Below are 15,846 nucleotides of genomic sequence, written 5' to 3' on the forward strand. Positions count from 1 at the left end.
AAATTCTATTGCAGGAGCTTGGGAACAGCAGTGAATTAACAGAACCCGAGCATCTGTTGTTCATAGCACCGATTTTTGCACTAATTTTTCATTTCAGGCTAACTAAAATAGAGCAATAAAATGCTAGATTTGCATTTCATGTAATTTTGCATAAATGGATCGCTTACTTTTTCACTATCACTGCTCCCAAGAGACACAATAAAAATGTTTAATTGACAGGAGAGAGTGAGAAATTCTTGTGGAAGCCTTCCTCTCTCCTTCCCGTTGCCCAAAATAAGGGTGAGACAGGCAGATGGTGACTAATATAGCCGTATAGCCCGCCGTAGAGGGCTATACCGGCTATTAAAGGCCCTCTCCAGCGTTAAAGGCCCCGAGCCGAAGGCGAGGGCCTTTAACAAGGGAGAGGGACTTTAATAGCGGTATAGCCCATCTACGAAGGGCTATAAGGCTATTAGAACATTCTGTCACTAGAGGACAGAATGTTCTAACAAAAAAAACAAAGCCTTCAGGGAGCGCGCGGGGATTGGAATCCCCTCAGGCTCCCTGAAGCCTTTGTTCACAGCCAGAGCTGTGAACAAAGAAACATTGGAATGTTGGAGCTCCAGGCTTATACCAGCCATTATAAGCCCGAGCACTCCATTGTTTTCAATGGAGCTCCCAACATTCCAATGTTCTAATGAAAGTTAGAACATTGGAATGTTGAGCGCTCCATTGAAGACAATGGAGTAGCTCCGGGCTTCTAATGGATGGTAGAAGCCCGTAGCAGCTCTATTCCAATATTTGCCTTCCACAGCTGTTGCTGTGAACCAAGGCCTCACGAAGCCAGAGGGATTTTCAACCCCCTCGGGCTCCATGAGGCCTTTGTTTTACAAATGAGAATATTGTTCCCTCTAGGGGCGGAATGCTTTAATAGACTTGTAGCACCACGTAGCTGGTCCATACCGGCCAGTAAATGCCCACTCGCATGGTAAAGACCTGAGCCGTGCCGTTCTTTAATGGCTGGTATAGAGCTCCATTGAAGACAATGGAGCAGCAGGGGCCTATGTAAACTGGTATAGGCCCGCTGCTTTCAACATTACAATGTCCCAATACACAACCTCTGCCTCTTTCTTTCCCTTGCGTCTCCAAAATGTATAGATTGGACAGAAGGAAAAGAGAAGCAGAGCCTGTGCAGTAGGATACACTGGGGCCTTCCCCCTTCCCTCCTCCTGTTTCTCAGAGTGTCATTGGAGTCTTGGAAGGAGGAAGGGGGAATACTGCTCAGCTGCTAGGTCTCCCTGGTTCGACTGAATAAGGAAAAGCATTTTAACCGAGCCCAGGGAGGTCCAGGGACTGACTTCTGCCTCGTTATACTGCTTTTGCTGTGAAAGTTCAACAGCTAACAGCCGTGGCCCTAGGGCGGCTGTTAGTGGAGAAGTGTGGCTCACTGGTTAGAGGAGGCAGACCTGGAAGCAGAGGTCAGCCCGGGACCAGGGTTCAATTCCCGGCTCGGCGGGGTCTTGAGTCCTAAAATGTCCATGGACTCGACAATTCTCGCTCCGGTGCCTACTCGATTCACGGGTTCACACTTTGCGCTATACAAATTCCTGTACATTTACATTTACATCTATTGAACATTCACAGTAGCAGCTGTAAAACAAAGGCTTTGGAGCCATGGGTGGGGTAAGGTGGTGGTTTCTACCCCCTCGAGTTCCGAGACGCCTTTATTTTCTTTAAATTAGGACTCCTGCCTTCGTAGGACGCAGTGTCCTAATAGCCATATAGCCTGCCGTAGTGGCTATTCTGGCCATATAAGGTTGGCTTCCTTGTTAAAAGCCCTCTGCCTTTAATGGCCTGTATAGCCTGCTAGACCGGACTGTAGGTCATATGAGAACATTGGAATATTGGAAGCTGCACTGAAGAGAGTGAAGTGGCTTACGGCTAATATTTGCTGGTGTAAGCATCCTGCTCCAAAATTATAATGTTTGCCTTTGAGTTTATTCCTTCTTAATTTAGAACATTCTACTCTGTTGGTAGAATGTTCTTCTAACCAGGTCACCCTTCTTTCTCAGGCTGTACCGATTGTTAAAGGCCCACTCCCTAGTTATAGGCCCTTGTCTTCATCTCAAGCCTACAGCCCTGCCAAATACCATGCATCAGGCGTTAGATTAACGCATTTCAGTGTGGTGGTCTGCATCACTATGCTGAAATGCAATGTTGCGCATTTTAGTCATAGCGCCTGTCTCAACTGTCAAGCTGTAGCGCTGCTATGCTGACTAAACTAAAACCTGAGTGGCAGCGGGCTGTGGCGTGTGCGCAGCTTCTGGAAGGCTTGTGGGCTGACTGAGCTAGCTGTGCTAACTGGCTACAATGAATCAATAGGAAGGATTCCAGCGGCGAGGCATAACATGATTTTGACTGTCATCACGAGGCAGTGCCCAATTGCTACTGCAGAGACATCAGCCCATCTCAGGAGAGTGACACAGTGACTTTAATAGGCACAGGACTTCACGTCCTGCTGCCGGCTGCTGGCAGTTGTGAAAGTTTTTGGGGAGGTTGGCTGCGGCAATGGAAGCGCTACTCACTCAGCTGCACGGCGGTAAATTAAAATCATGATGATCCCAGCGACCGCTAGACCCAGCCAACCTCGCGTACAGCCGTCCATCAATTGTCTTTTGCTTTCTCGCAGAAGTGCGCCGGGTATGCCCAAACATGGGTCCCGGGTTCACTGTGCCACTGGATTCAAGCTATCAAGGCTGATTAGAGGTGAAACCCCTAAACTGGTCCTAGGATGCTTGTTTCGGGCCCAGAGAGGACCTGGCTTGGCAGTTCGGGTTGGACTGTTCCCATGAGGCTTAGGGTCAAGACTGATTTGCATATGACTAGGTCTAAACTGGGATGGCAAGGTGAGCAAAAGAATAATGGATTTAACCCAGATCTCTTGCCTGGAGGTGAATGTTTTGATTTGTTCTGCATTCCGTCAATCAATTGTGTCTTTTGTCAACCCCACAGACAGTGGCGGGTGTTTAAGCCCAGAGCACACACTGTCCAGCTCAGCTGTTTCTGAGCCTCAGTGAGTAAATGCTGGCAGCGCATTTGTCGAGGGAGTCGGTGTGGTCATGACTCTGAGGAGGCGGCAGCCCGTAAACCGAATTGCAGTGATTCACCCCACAATTACTAGTGAGTCTCAAAGTGTAATGTTAATCTATCCTACTCTGACAAATTAGCTTTTTATCACTTAGCACGCGGTCAGTCACTTGCCAGTGTTAGCTAAAGTTCTGCCCTAGCTCACTGAAGCTACCTGCTCTGACCTTAGTGTGTGCCTCAGTCTGAGGTTGCCTTGCCCTTGCCCGGTGCGTGCTGTCAGCCGTGGGCACCGCCGGAGTGGTGATGCCTGCAGGCAGCCTGCACTGTAGTGCAGTCCAGCACTGAGCAGCCTGTTTCAGAATGCTGCAGCCGGCGCAAGGCGCCGACTCAAATCCTACCGCTGCCCGCAGCCTTGCCAGAGCCCGTGCAGAGAAGTCTTCGCAGCAGGCTGGCTCGTGACCGCGCTGCACGCAGACAGTAAGTGTTCCACTTGATTAGTACCTTCAAACCCTCATTTCTGCTGTTGTGTTAATGTGGAGACAGCTGGTTACATCTTAGAAGTCTGGGTTGTGTTAAGGAGGTAGGGCATTGCAGCTGAGAGTTGTTCTGCAGTACAGTGATAAAATGAGGCCCTTGACCTGGGTTTTGATAACATGTCACTCATAATCGTGGAATGTCATTCCAAATTGCACTGTAATTATAAAAATGTTGCACATTAGCAATTTGAAACCTTGGCAGCTATGAGCCTATAACTTGGGGTCAGGGCCTATAACAACTAAAGGCTGCTACAGTGGGCTATAATAAATGAAGAGTATGTGGTTGTTTAGGAAAAAAAGAGGCTTCTCTGAAGGTTGCTGTCCAAGAGAGACTGCTGCCCTGACAGCTTCATTCTTCCTGCTAGGGCTGGTGTAGGCAGCAGCTGCCACTGCTCACAGGGCCATACTTCAGGCTACACACACTATTAAGAAAATCGGGCAGGACTAGAGCCATTTTCTAAACCTCTATCATACATCAATCCCTTTGTCCTCCAATGGTGAGTCCACACTGACAAGCTGATTGACCAGTCTCGCTGAGCTACACTGGAGCAGCCTGGGAGCCCACCCAGTCCAAGCGGTTTCAGCAATATGACCTTTTCACTGTGCATTGCCTGCCACGGTCAAGTGATTGGCACTAGCTGCGTGACCATGCTTCTTCGTCCACACTACTTGGGACATCTATTCACCGATGAAGCAACTTGCCATGCATAAAGAGATCTGGTTTGGTGATGCTGGTGTTCAACACCGTGAGGCGTCATGATGCTAAATGAAAATGCATTTGAATTGCATTGCTTTATGCTGCGTTTATTTTTCTGAATGCTTGCCCTACAAGCCTGACATTTGGCACGAGCACCAGCACATGCTTCACCATACCCAGCTTCTGACAAGAGTTGAAGGACGCAATGCACCTAGTGTATTCACCTGTCTGACCTTCAAGTTAATCATACCTCAAGGCCAGCAGTAGGCTCAGGTCTGAGTGAGCACGGGACCAGGTCTCTTGAATTGAATTGAATTTGAATTTGTTAGGCACACCAGCTACCCGAAAGGGTTTCCAAAGATAAGAGAGCAGAGAACTAGCAGAAGCGTATAAGATTTGAAGAACCAAGTCTTCAAGTTTTTCCGGAATAGGCCATAGTCAGTTTCCTCACGTAGTGAGACAGGTAAAAAGTTCCACAAGGTAAGTCCTAAATAAGAGAAGGACCTGCCGCGTATGCGGGAGAGTTTGAATTCCGTGACCGAGAACCTCATCTAGTGGGTGGAGCGCAGAAGCCTCGGAGGTTGGTAATGCTATACTAGCTTTTGTAAGTATGTGGGGGCCACTCCAGTTTTGATTTTGAACATGTAGCAGAGGGTTTTGAATTTTATAATTCCCCACCGCCAGCCAATGAAGGCCACGAATAAGGTTAGTTACTGATGAAAATGTTGGCACCTGACACAATAATCCGGCAGCCGCGTTCTGTACCACTTGAAGTCTTTGTATTGTAGCTTTATTTGAGCCCAGGTACAGAACATTGCCGTAATCCAGCCTAGAGGTAACAAGGGGATGGACTACCGTTATTTTGTGCAGAAAGGGGAATCGTCTATAGATTTTCTTTCAACCATTTTAGAATTGTAAAGCAAATGGGAGAAATCCTAGTGACTTGATGATTCATTGAAAGATGATAGTTGATGATGAAACCCAAGTTCTGGACTTGGTGTACCGGCAGTGGCAGTGCAACCAATTCCGGGCACCAATGCTGATGGCCCCACAGATCATGTTTCTTCCCTAAAATCCTAACCTTAGTCTTTTCCTCGTTCAGTTTGAGCAAATTGTTTTGCATCCATGATACAACTTTGCTCAGACCTGACTGAAGAACTGAGGGGTCCGACCCCTTAACCGAGGAAAGGGAAAAAATGATCTGGGTGTCGTCCCCATAGGAAAAAAGGGAGAGACCAGCCTCTTCCACGACATCAGCCCTAGGACGGATTTATACATTAAATAGTAAAGGGCTCAGCAGTGACCCTTGAGGGACTCCATAAGGGGATGGGTAAGAGGTAGAGTTTGCAGATGCAGAGAAGACCTGAAAGCTTTGTTCAGCGAGAAAGGATCCAATCCACTGTAAAGCTACTCCGGCTAGGCCTGCCCCTTGCAAGCCTCTCAACAAGATGGAGTGAGACACTGTCGAATGCGGCACTGACATCTAATAGGATAAGGGCCACAGTTTTACCTTCATCCAAGTTCAGTCTTATCATTTCTGTAACTCTGAGAAGAGTTGATTTGGTGGAGAAACCAGCTCTGAAACCTGATTGGGAGGTATGGAGAACATTCTGGGATTTCAGATATGTGGTCAACTGTCTGTTTATATGCTTTTCCAGAATTTTGGAAAAGACCGGAAGCAGCGAAATGGTCGGAAATTAGATGGCATTGGCTTTCTTCAGGGGAGGGAGGACCATAGCATGTTTCCATTCCCGAGGTACAATGCCCTCCAACAAGGAGGCGTTCTGGAGATCCATAATTATAGTGAAGTATGGACACATCCAGTTGTTTAATCACATGAAAGGGGGAGTACATCACGGGGGGACCCCAAATGCATGTTCGCCAATAAGTGGCCAAAGGAACTAGGTTGTAGGAGGGGTCCAGGTTTCTAATCTATTAGAGGAGAGACTATTATCGAATGGCCTTTTTCCAGCAGACTCCGGGGTGGAGGTGATGGTGGGCCCGGCCTCCAGAAGCAAAGATTGAGGGTGCTTACTGAGCAATGCAGAGTGAATTTGTTCGACTTTATCATTAAAATAGAGTGCGAATTGTTCACACTGTGTGCCTGTGAGAGCAAGAGGAGTAAACGGAGTATCTGCGCCGGGTAATTCCTTTACCACCTTAAAAAGTGTTTGGAGCAATTTTGGGACTAGAGATTTTATGTGTAACGAACTCAGCACGAGTTACTTTGCAGAGGATATGGTATTCCTTAAGGGCTTTTTTATAAGCCACTTTGTCTTCTTCATGATAGTGTTTCCTCCAGGTTCTTTCAAGGGATTTACACTTAGATTCCCCAGTCCTCAACTCCTTAGAAAACCAAGGAGCGGGTGGCAGTTGTCTTTTAGCGCACTTGCTAGACAGAGGGAGGCAGCCTTTCACGACTTAGGTTTAATCCATAATTGGTTTACTCAAGTCGGTGACAGTAAACTGTTCTGTCGCTGGTTTGCTGTCGAATACCAGTTTATTAAGAGCCGAAATATCCAGCTTTGCCCAGATTCTTCTTTTTAGTTCGGCAATCAGGCCGGTTGCTGCCAGGGAAGAAGTCACTTTCAAAAAGAAAGCTACAGCAAAGTGATCAGACCAGCACAGGGCCGCTGCTAAAATCAGGAAGATTAGAAAAAATTGGATCTAACAAATGACCTGCAATATGGGTTGGACCTGAATTGCATAAATGAATGTTCATAGCTTCTAGATCAGAAAGGAGAGACTGACTCTTAGTACAATTAGAATCATCTGAGTTCATTTATTTATTTATTTATTTATTTTGAGTATTTGTAAAGCGCGGCTGATACCTTGCAGGCTTCCTGGCGCTGGAGAAAACTCTACTGAGGAGAAACTGAGGTGAATGGCAGGCGGGAAGAATTAGGGAAATAGCCAGGTCTTGATCCGATCCGCTCATATCACCCAGAATGGTGAAATGAGCTGCCTTCAGGATGTGAGGGGTTGCTTGATCAGCCAAAGAAAGTGCCCACGGGCTGGGTGGGCGATGAAGCAAACTACCCGAGAAAGTAAAATTGGGCATGAGTGCCATTTTAAATAACAGCGCTTCAGTCAGTGGCACAGAAGTTATCAGTTTTACATGTAATGGAGCTTTTATGAAAAACGCCCCCCAACTTCAACTTCCTGTCTTTCCGTATGATAGAGTAATTAGATGGAAGTGCTGCTGCCACATCAGGTCCTAAGCTTTCCTGTAACCAGGTTTCAGTTAAAAAGACAGCATCTGGTTGATTATTCATCACAAATCAAAGATATCGTTTTGATGTTTAGGCAGGGAGCGGCAGTTAATGTTGTAAAATGTACAATCTCTATAGGAAGGAAAAGTGCCTATTGGAGACGCCCTTTTAGGTGAACTTGCTATGTAAGGTTGTCCAGCTTCCTCACCAGTGTGCCTAGCCCTAGTATAAAAGTTTTTGTTGAGAATGGACTCAGCATGAAAACATCGACAATGCCAGCAGTAGGTGTGAAAGTCATCAGCTTTTAAAATATCACACTTGGGGGGGGGGGAAAAGGCCTGGCGTAACTCGGACAGTTGTTTAGTAATATAGACTAAACAACAAACCTGATTTGGTTCAGGGGTCGAGACTGCTGGTCGCGGTCGGGCGCAGATGGGCTTTTCCGCTGCGCATTTGCTCCCGGGCCATTAAATAGGGCCGAAGCGTGACGCAGCGTAAAAACCACTAGAATACTAACCGGGTCTTCAGGCACAGAGAAATTGCCTCGCCGAGGGCTGGAGCCTCGTGAATAAAATGCAGTAGTAGGAGGCACATCAAAATGCTTTTGTTGCCCTAAGTGGGAAGGGTATGCCCAGAGGTGGGTCTCGTGCTCATTGGATTCAAGCTAGCCTGGCTGATGAGGGGTGATACCCAGAAGCTGGACCCAGAATGCTTGTTTCCGTTCCAGGGAGGGCCAGACAGTTCAGGCTGGGCTGTTCCCGGAGCAGGGTCAAGGCTGGTCTGTATATTGCTGTGTCCAAATTTGGGTGGTGGTGTGAGCAAAAAAACAATGGATTAACACTCTGATCTGTGACTGAGGTGAATGTTTAATTTGGTCAGCATTCCGTCCATCTTTTTGCTTTTGATGGAGAATGTGACACTAGCTTGCCAAGATTCTAAAACTATGGAAGCTATAATTTTCAGGTAGGGTCATTTCAGCAGGTATAGTGATTGCCTCATGACTTGCACACACAGCAGAAACCAGAATAAGCACCTCAACAGGTGTAGGGCTGGAACTGGCAATGTGGTACCCCGTCCTGTCTCAGTGTATAGAGGAAATGTCCCACTAATTGGACTTCTAAACTGATGCACCAGATTGCGAGGGGTTCAGTGTATTTCTTGATAAGGCATGGGTAGCAAAATAATGGTGTGAGCCCTGGAAAGTGTAGGTATTGGCAAAAATACATAAACATGTTGCATATAGGCGCCTCTTTCTATATCTTTAAAAAGCATAACATCTCACTATAATCAGATGACCATGGACTGGTGCTCCTGATAAACAGCGGAACAGCACATTACCCAGAAGTGCTACAATTGCTAAGAAACCTGGTAAATATCCAACTTTAGTTTAATTTGGAACTCAGGAAAAAGCATGCATCTGATGCTGTTAACTCAGTCGCTGGTGCCCTTTCTCGATTTAGGTAGGACAGAGTCTGACTGCTTGCACCACACTCGTGGCAGCAGATAACACCCAACCCAGCAGATCTCTTGAACTTGACAAAGCACACATGAATTTGTTGGGGGAACATTTTTCGGCCCCCACATCGGCGAACAAATGCCCAAAGTAAGTGGCAACTTCCATGCAGGTCATGGGACTGGCAAACCCATGGCTAAGTCTGCATTTGATGGCAGCAGCAAAATTGTTCTTGGGTGCGGACTGCTCCACAGATGGAGCAAATGAAGGGCTCAAGCTCAGCTGGCAGTGTTATATCATGTTTATGAGATTAGAATGGGTTATGCCACTATAAAATGTTATTTCCTGGAGACCGCATGAAAGGATTGGGCTGCCGAGAGATCCCCAAAAAGTGTAACAGGCTCCCAATTGATTTTAGGAGACTAGTGGCTATGATGGGGTGGTGGAACTCCAGTGCAAGTCCACATTTGAGAGTAGTGTGTTGAAGGCAGCCTTTTCTCTGGCTTTCTACGTGGTGTTACAATTCTGCAAGCCAGCGACACGTTCAAAAGTGGAAATGGGAGATCCCTACTAAAGAATAGTCTTTTTCTCATGAAGACTTTGGATTAGAAAGTCAAAAACAGACCAAGAGGTTGGACAAATTGGCACATCTAAACTGTGTGACTGACTCAGATTACGGTCTGGTACGTCTGCTAAGGGCATATATTGAGGGGAGGTCACTGTAAAGACAACACCTATTCATTCACAGAGATGGCTTTTCCATCAGTAAATTAAACTTTTCCTAGATCGTGCACAAAGCCTTCTGTAGAGCGTGGTGCACAGCCACTCAGTTTGGGACCCACTCTTTAGGAACGGGTTAGCTATCGGAGCTGCCCAACATCAGCCGCCAAAGGAAAACAAACCTGAATTCGGCCAGGAGGGAGTCTGATGCTTAGAAAAGTTAAGTAAGAAACCACGTGTTCTAAGAATATGGGAAGAGGTCAGACCTTTCCCATTTATACATTTTCAAAAGGCAAGCACGAGAAGAGGACATTGTGACCCATTGACAACGTGTGTAAGCCGAGTACAGTGGCGGGAAACCAGGAAACACTGGTTGTTTGGGCTTTGCCTGAAAACAGTCATTAAATAGTATGGTGTCCCCAGCATGAAATGGAGACCGATCTTCCCTACAGTGACCACACCAGTAGATAGGAGTGCCCCACTGGACAGTCACGCTGCACAACCTGGTTGTTCACTGGGGCAACAACCTGACTACACCCGAGTGGAGGTGGCTTTTGACTTATGAGCAAGGACATGGCAGCAGTAGCCAGGCAACATCAGATGACCAGTTCCCCATGAGAGGAAAAGAAGTGGCACAGACAGCAGGAGACACTATCCTGGCCACACTAAACAGTGGCTTAGCAAGGGTCCCAGAAGCCCTAATGCGTCAATAGTTGACACTTCTGATTTGGATTCCTGTTAGCCCAGAGACTACTGCTCGAAGACCCGAAGGAGCGTAGTGCTATTGGGTTGGTTCCCTCCATGTCTTCCAGCTAAGCTGAAAATTACACAGAGATGAAAAACTACATTTTACCTCAATCCAGATCTTCTCAACATGCCCTTGGGGTGCATTCCATGTAACATCTTAATTCCTTAGTTAAGTGCAAGTAAGGAGGTTGAGAGGGGTTGTGTTGCATACTGCATTGTGAAGATAACAAGAACTGTAGTGTGAGCTTTATGAGAGATAGTTTATGGCGGTTAACCCCTCTGTTTTTTTTTACCCAACACTTTCCACAAACTACTGGCTGCTATATAGGGCAGGCAGTCTAGTCCTGGTTAGTCGCAAAGTAGAACATTTATTTGAAAATTGACACAGCCAATAGTTTGGGTTTTTGTTGGAAGAAGAATTTGGTAATATCTGGGTGGCTGTGTGTTGGTCCCATATTTTACTTGAAACCCCATAAAGAAACAATATCTCCTCCCTTAAAAAGAATGTTATGAAAATGAGTCAAAAATGTAGTTTGCTTTTTACGCAGTGAACATAAAACGTTGCGTAGCAAAAAATTGCATAGTAGATACTATTGTAGAAAGAAAATACAGCAGTGCTATTGCATCTTTAAGAAAGCAGATGTGCACACATTTTTTTATTTGTGAGCAAAATAAATCTGTAAATCTCACAACATAATCTAATAGCAGCTGCGGCTCCTCCGCTAAGGTGTTGAAGCGTTGCTCCACTGCTCTGGGAGCAGTTTAAAAAGGAAACCTAAAAAGATCATAACTAATGTTATTATTTTAGGTTTCCTTCCTGCTTAGGTGGAGGACGGGTTAGGCAGGGCTGCTAGAGCACGGGCCAGGGGGGAGGAGTGTTAGGCACACTCTAAAGTGCGCAGGACTGTTTGGCCGGCCCTCTTGGGCCGGTCAAACAGTCCTGCGCACTTTGCATGTCCTCCACCAGGCTTCATTACACAGCCTTGTTGGGAACATGCACAGCCTCCCCGTCTGAGCACCGAACCACTGCGCTCAGACCAATCGCAACACTGCATTGCAGTGTTGTGATTGGCCAGGGGATTCTGGGAGGCTGTGTGCTTCCTGTTGTGGCCGGAGAAGACGTCAAAGGAGAGGCGGCGGCTGGCTGCACCCAGGTAAGTCTATTTTTTATTTTATTTTTTTATTCCCCCCACCACCCACGTTCAGTAGCAGCCCCTACTGATAGCAAAGTAAAACAAATGACCCTGTGAACATAAAAGCAAAATTAGTCAAACGCTGTTTAACTTTATAACGAGCACACACATCCAAGAGCAGTCACTTTCTAAACTAAAAACCAGAAGCAAGAAATCAAATTGTCATGTCAAAGTATAAATATAGAACACATTTTGACTCAATTACAAGCTGCATGTGTAGTAGTAGCTTCTGTTTCACAAAAGGATTTCTTGATGCCCCATCTACAAAACCTAATGGGAATACATATGGAACAACGCAACCATCCAAACAAGCATTGTTAATGCATCGGTTTCGCCTTTGTGATGAATAAAAAAACAGTTTTTGCTCAATCATCGTCCGGGACGAAGGAAAGAGCTGCCTGACAAATAACATGGGAGTGGAGAGCATGTGGCGCAGCAGGCAGAGCTGCTAACTCGAATTCTGTTTATCTCGATTTTGTGAGGCTTCGCGGTGCGACATCCTGTGATTCTGGGCAAATCACTTAATCTCTCCCTGTTATAAGTTGTTCTATAAATCTGCTGCAAGAAGAAAAAACAGAAGCTAAACTTTATTTAAAAAACTTGTTCCACCAAAGTGAATGTTAACAGTATTTCAGCTACGGGAAACTAATACGCGAAGCAGGCGATGAACCAGCATTGGCAACATAGATTTATTTAATATAAATGTAAACAAATTGACAAAGAATAAGAATCTGTTATGGAGCTTTCCAGGTGGTTAGCTCGTATCTGAGTCCCAGTACCAACATTGCTGCTCTTCAGCCATCGAATCAAGGTACTATACATAGAAAGGAGAGCAATCTCTTTTGACCAATCCGGGGCATAGGTCAGGTACACGTGTTTCTTTTGAGATTTATCCCTGTAGATGGATAGGTAAGTGTATCAATCTTTTTAGAACTCTCTCCTCCGCTTTAAGTAAGGGCCTATAGTTTTGCATATATAACAACAACAGTTCCGATTCTTTAATTATGAGGCCTTTTTCAGATATTTCGGCTCCAGTTCATTTCGCTGTTAGATTTTTAGTTCGAGCGTCAGCGAAAGACCTATTGTTTTCACTTTCCTGGGAATCTGAGACAGCGTTCGACCACACGCCTCTGCTGTCTCAGATTTGTCAGTGTGAGCGCGCTTTCGTATCTTGCTGCTGGCAGCTTGCTGGAGACAGCTTGAGTGCTTTGGGTTTCGGAGTGCGGGTCTGCTGAAAACTTAAGGCATGTTTAAAAGACACAGCACACATACATGCAGGCAGGCACACACACAGGCACAACACACGCAGGCACATACAAGCGCAACCCCCCCCAACCCCCTACGCAGGGCTTACATACACACACAAACGCGCACACACACTCCCAACCCCACTCACCGGGCACACGCAGGGCTTCCATCACTGGGGGGGCGGGCACCGTCAATGTGCCCTGATGCCCCCCCCCCCCCACCGGGTCTGTTATACTCCTCTCGTCCTGTTCCTCCGTGTCCAGACTCCGCAGCCCGCTCCGTTGTTTCTCTGCCCCTTCCGGACAGTTCGTGCGTGTCACGCCTCTCCTTTCTCCCGGCCGGAAATCCTATTTGCGTGTCAGGCCTCGTTTTCACCACGCATTTACACCAATGCAGAGAGCTTGTTAAATCAGGTACTGCTTTTAAATCAGGAATGAAACCTCAGTGCTGGGAAAGGTCAGTTGATGTAGATATGCGCTTTAAAAATCATCTTATTATATGCATATAACTTGATAAGTGTTGGGAATCACAGGATGTTTATGATGTTCTTATGCTTTCAGTCAGTGTTGTATTGGCCTATCCGACACTTTGACACTGCCAGATGGGCAGGGTAGAAGGTGCCAGGCTGTGAAGCAATTTGTTTTGGTACTGTAAGAGCTCAATTTGTCCCGGTGTTTGGGGGTGCTCAGCACCACGGCGTAATCCTTAGCACCAGCACCTATTTATTTCAGCACATCCCCCGCCCCACTCTCTATGCCTTAACTTAGCTTTTATCCCTCATCTCCTTCCTGCGCTTTCTTCTTGTTTTATTCCTTCTTTGTCCCATTCTTCTCTTTCTTTCAGCTCCTTTCCCCTTCCTCTATCGTCTTCCTCGAGAGAAAACTGCCGGCTTTTATACCATTCTGTCCTAATTTAGTGTATGTGATGCTGCCGCCGCCCCCAAGACACAGACTCTATGCCCCCAACTTTTTTCTCCCCTTCATCGTGATGCCTCGTTTTCAGTCAGGATGCCTTCGCTGTGTCGTTTCCATGTGCGCCTTGCACGCAGTAGATACACCAGGCTCGACAGACGAGCTTTGCCCAGCATGAGGGTGGTTGCGCGACGCCCCGGCGTGCGTGTGGTTTTGTTATTCCTTACAATATTCTTTACGCCAGATTCTGTTTTTTTTTTGTGTCTAGACGGGATGCAGTTTGAAGAAATAGCACGTCGACCGTGCTTAAATAAAGGAAACAACTTCTTTTAGAAATAAATACAGTGACTCTACAATAAGTATGAGTCACATTTAAGTCCTGTTAGGCGGTCAGCGTTATATTGCAGGCCAGGAGCAGTGGGCGCCTGGACTTACATTGACTTTGTTTTAACGGTTTGTTCCTTATTTGAAATCAAGTAGAGAATTCTAAAATCTGGGCTGCCCTGTGAATTTGAATCGGCTGCACACGCCCTTTGGTCGTGCACAGAAGCCTGCTGTTGGCTCCGACCAGGCCACGAGGTCCTCAGTGCTCTCTGTATATCAGCTTTGCAGTTCAGGGTTAGTGGCACTACTAACGTTTTTTGTTTTTGTTGTTAGCTTATTTTTTCCAGGCTCCTATGTTGGTTTTAATATTTTACCTCACACTGTAAAGGTGTATTTGTAACTCGTAAAGGTGGAAGGCTCGAGGTAAGGATTTCTATGTGCAACATAACTATGGAAATTGTCTCGAAGGCTAGTTTATATCAGCAGCACATCCAGTGGTTGCTCTATTGTGGGCTCCCGGAACGGCCCTTCATTCTGCCTTGCTGCATAGTAATTGAAATGCAGTACAAAGTGCACATGAACTACTCGCAATTCTTGCCCTGTGACCAGCGTATAAAAAATATGGACTAAACAAACAAAACAAAAAACATACGAGGCATTTGTGAAACCCAGGCAGGATTGTCAAAACTATCTAAAAATGAAGTTTGCAATAAACGCATCAAGTATTTCATTTTATATTTGGTGTATTTTTTTTGTTCTATGCTGATCAGTTTAATTCTAGCAGACGTGCTGCTGATGTTCTTTTTCATTATCTGCCTGGTGGAAGATCCAGTTCACCACTTGCAAATGGTAAATAGTTGATCCGGTTCTTTACATAAGATTCCTTGATCGCCTTTTGAAATGCTAATTTGAAACGACCTGTTGTATCTTAGCACACGTATCTAGTATCTAAAGTGGTCTATTGGCTTCCTATGATATTTTTACTTAACTGGTGGAGGATTTGCTGTCCCCACCCGGTCTGTGTAATAAACAGTAAGCATATAAAGCACCCTTTGAGACGTACCACCTCTCTAGGAGCTCATTACTGGTGTTAATCATTTCACATTTCAATGAAAGGCTGTGTGGACATCCTGATGTAGACACACGCAGCATTATATGGATGCATTTGTCCACTGTTTTTTTTCTCCTCCCACCCCTCTCTCTACGTCTCTTTCTCGCTCTCACACCCTTGCGGTTACTCCTTATTCTCCCTCCAATTCCACCCTCCAACTCCCAACTCCACCCTCCAACTCCATCCTCCACCTCCATCCTCCACCTTCCAACTCCATCCTCCAACTCCATCCTCCAACTCCAACTCCTCCCTCCAACTCCAACTCCTCCCTCCAACTCCAACTCCACCCTCCAACTCCAACTCCACCCTCCAACTCCAACTCCACCCTCCAACTCCACCCTCCAACTCCAACTCCACCCTCCAACTCCAACTCCACCCTCCAACTCGACCCTCCAACTTCAACTCCACCCTCCAACTTCAACTCCACCCTCCAACTTCAACTCCACCCTCCAACGCCACCCTCCAACGCCACCCTCCAACGCCACCCTCCAACGCCACCCTCACCCTCCAACGCCACCCTCACCCTCCAACGCCACCCTCACCCTCCAACGCCACCCTCACCCTCCAACGCCACCCTCACCCTCCAACGCCACCCTCACCCTCCACCCTCAAACTCCACCATCAAACT

The 15,846-nt window shown here is 46.5% G+C and overlaps 1 protein-coding gene across 1 annotated transcript in view; it reads left to right on the forward strand.

Annotated features, from left to right (window-relative positions):
- SNX30 (sorting nexin family member 30) overlaps positions 1 to 15,846 on the forward strand; it is a 187,991-nt gene that overhangs the window by 124,779 nt on the left and 47,366 nt on the right. The gene's annotated exons all lie outside the window — the stretch shown is intronic.

Source organism: Lissotriton vulgaris, unplaced genomic scaffold (genome assembly GCF_964263255.1).
Source record: "Lissotriton vulgaris unplaced genomic scaffold, aLisVul1.2 SCAFFOLD_1734, whole genome shotgun sequence".
Lineage (NCBI taxonomy): Eukaryota > Metazoa > Chordata > Amphibia > Caudata > Salamandridae > Lissotriton > Lissotriton vulgaris.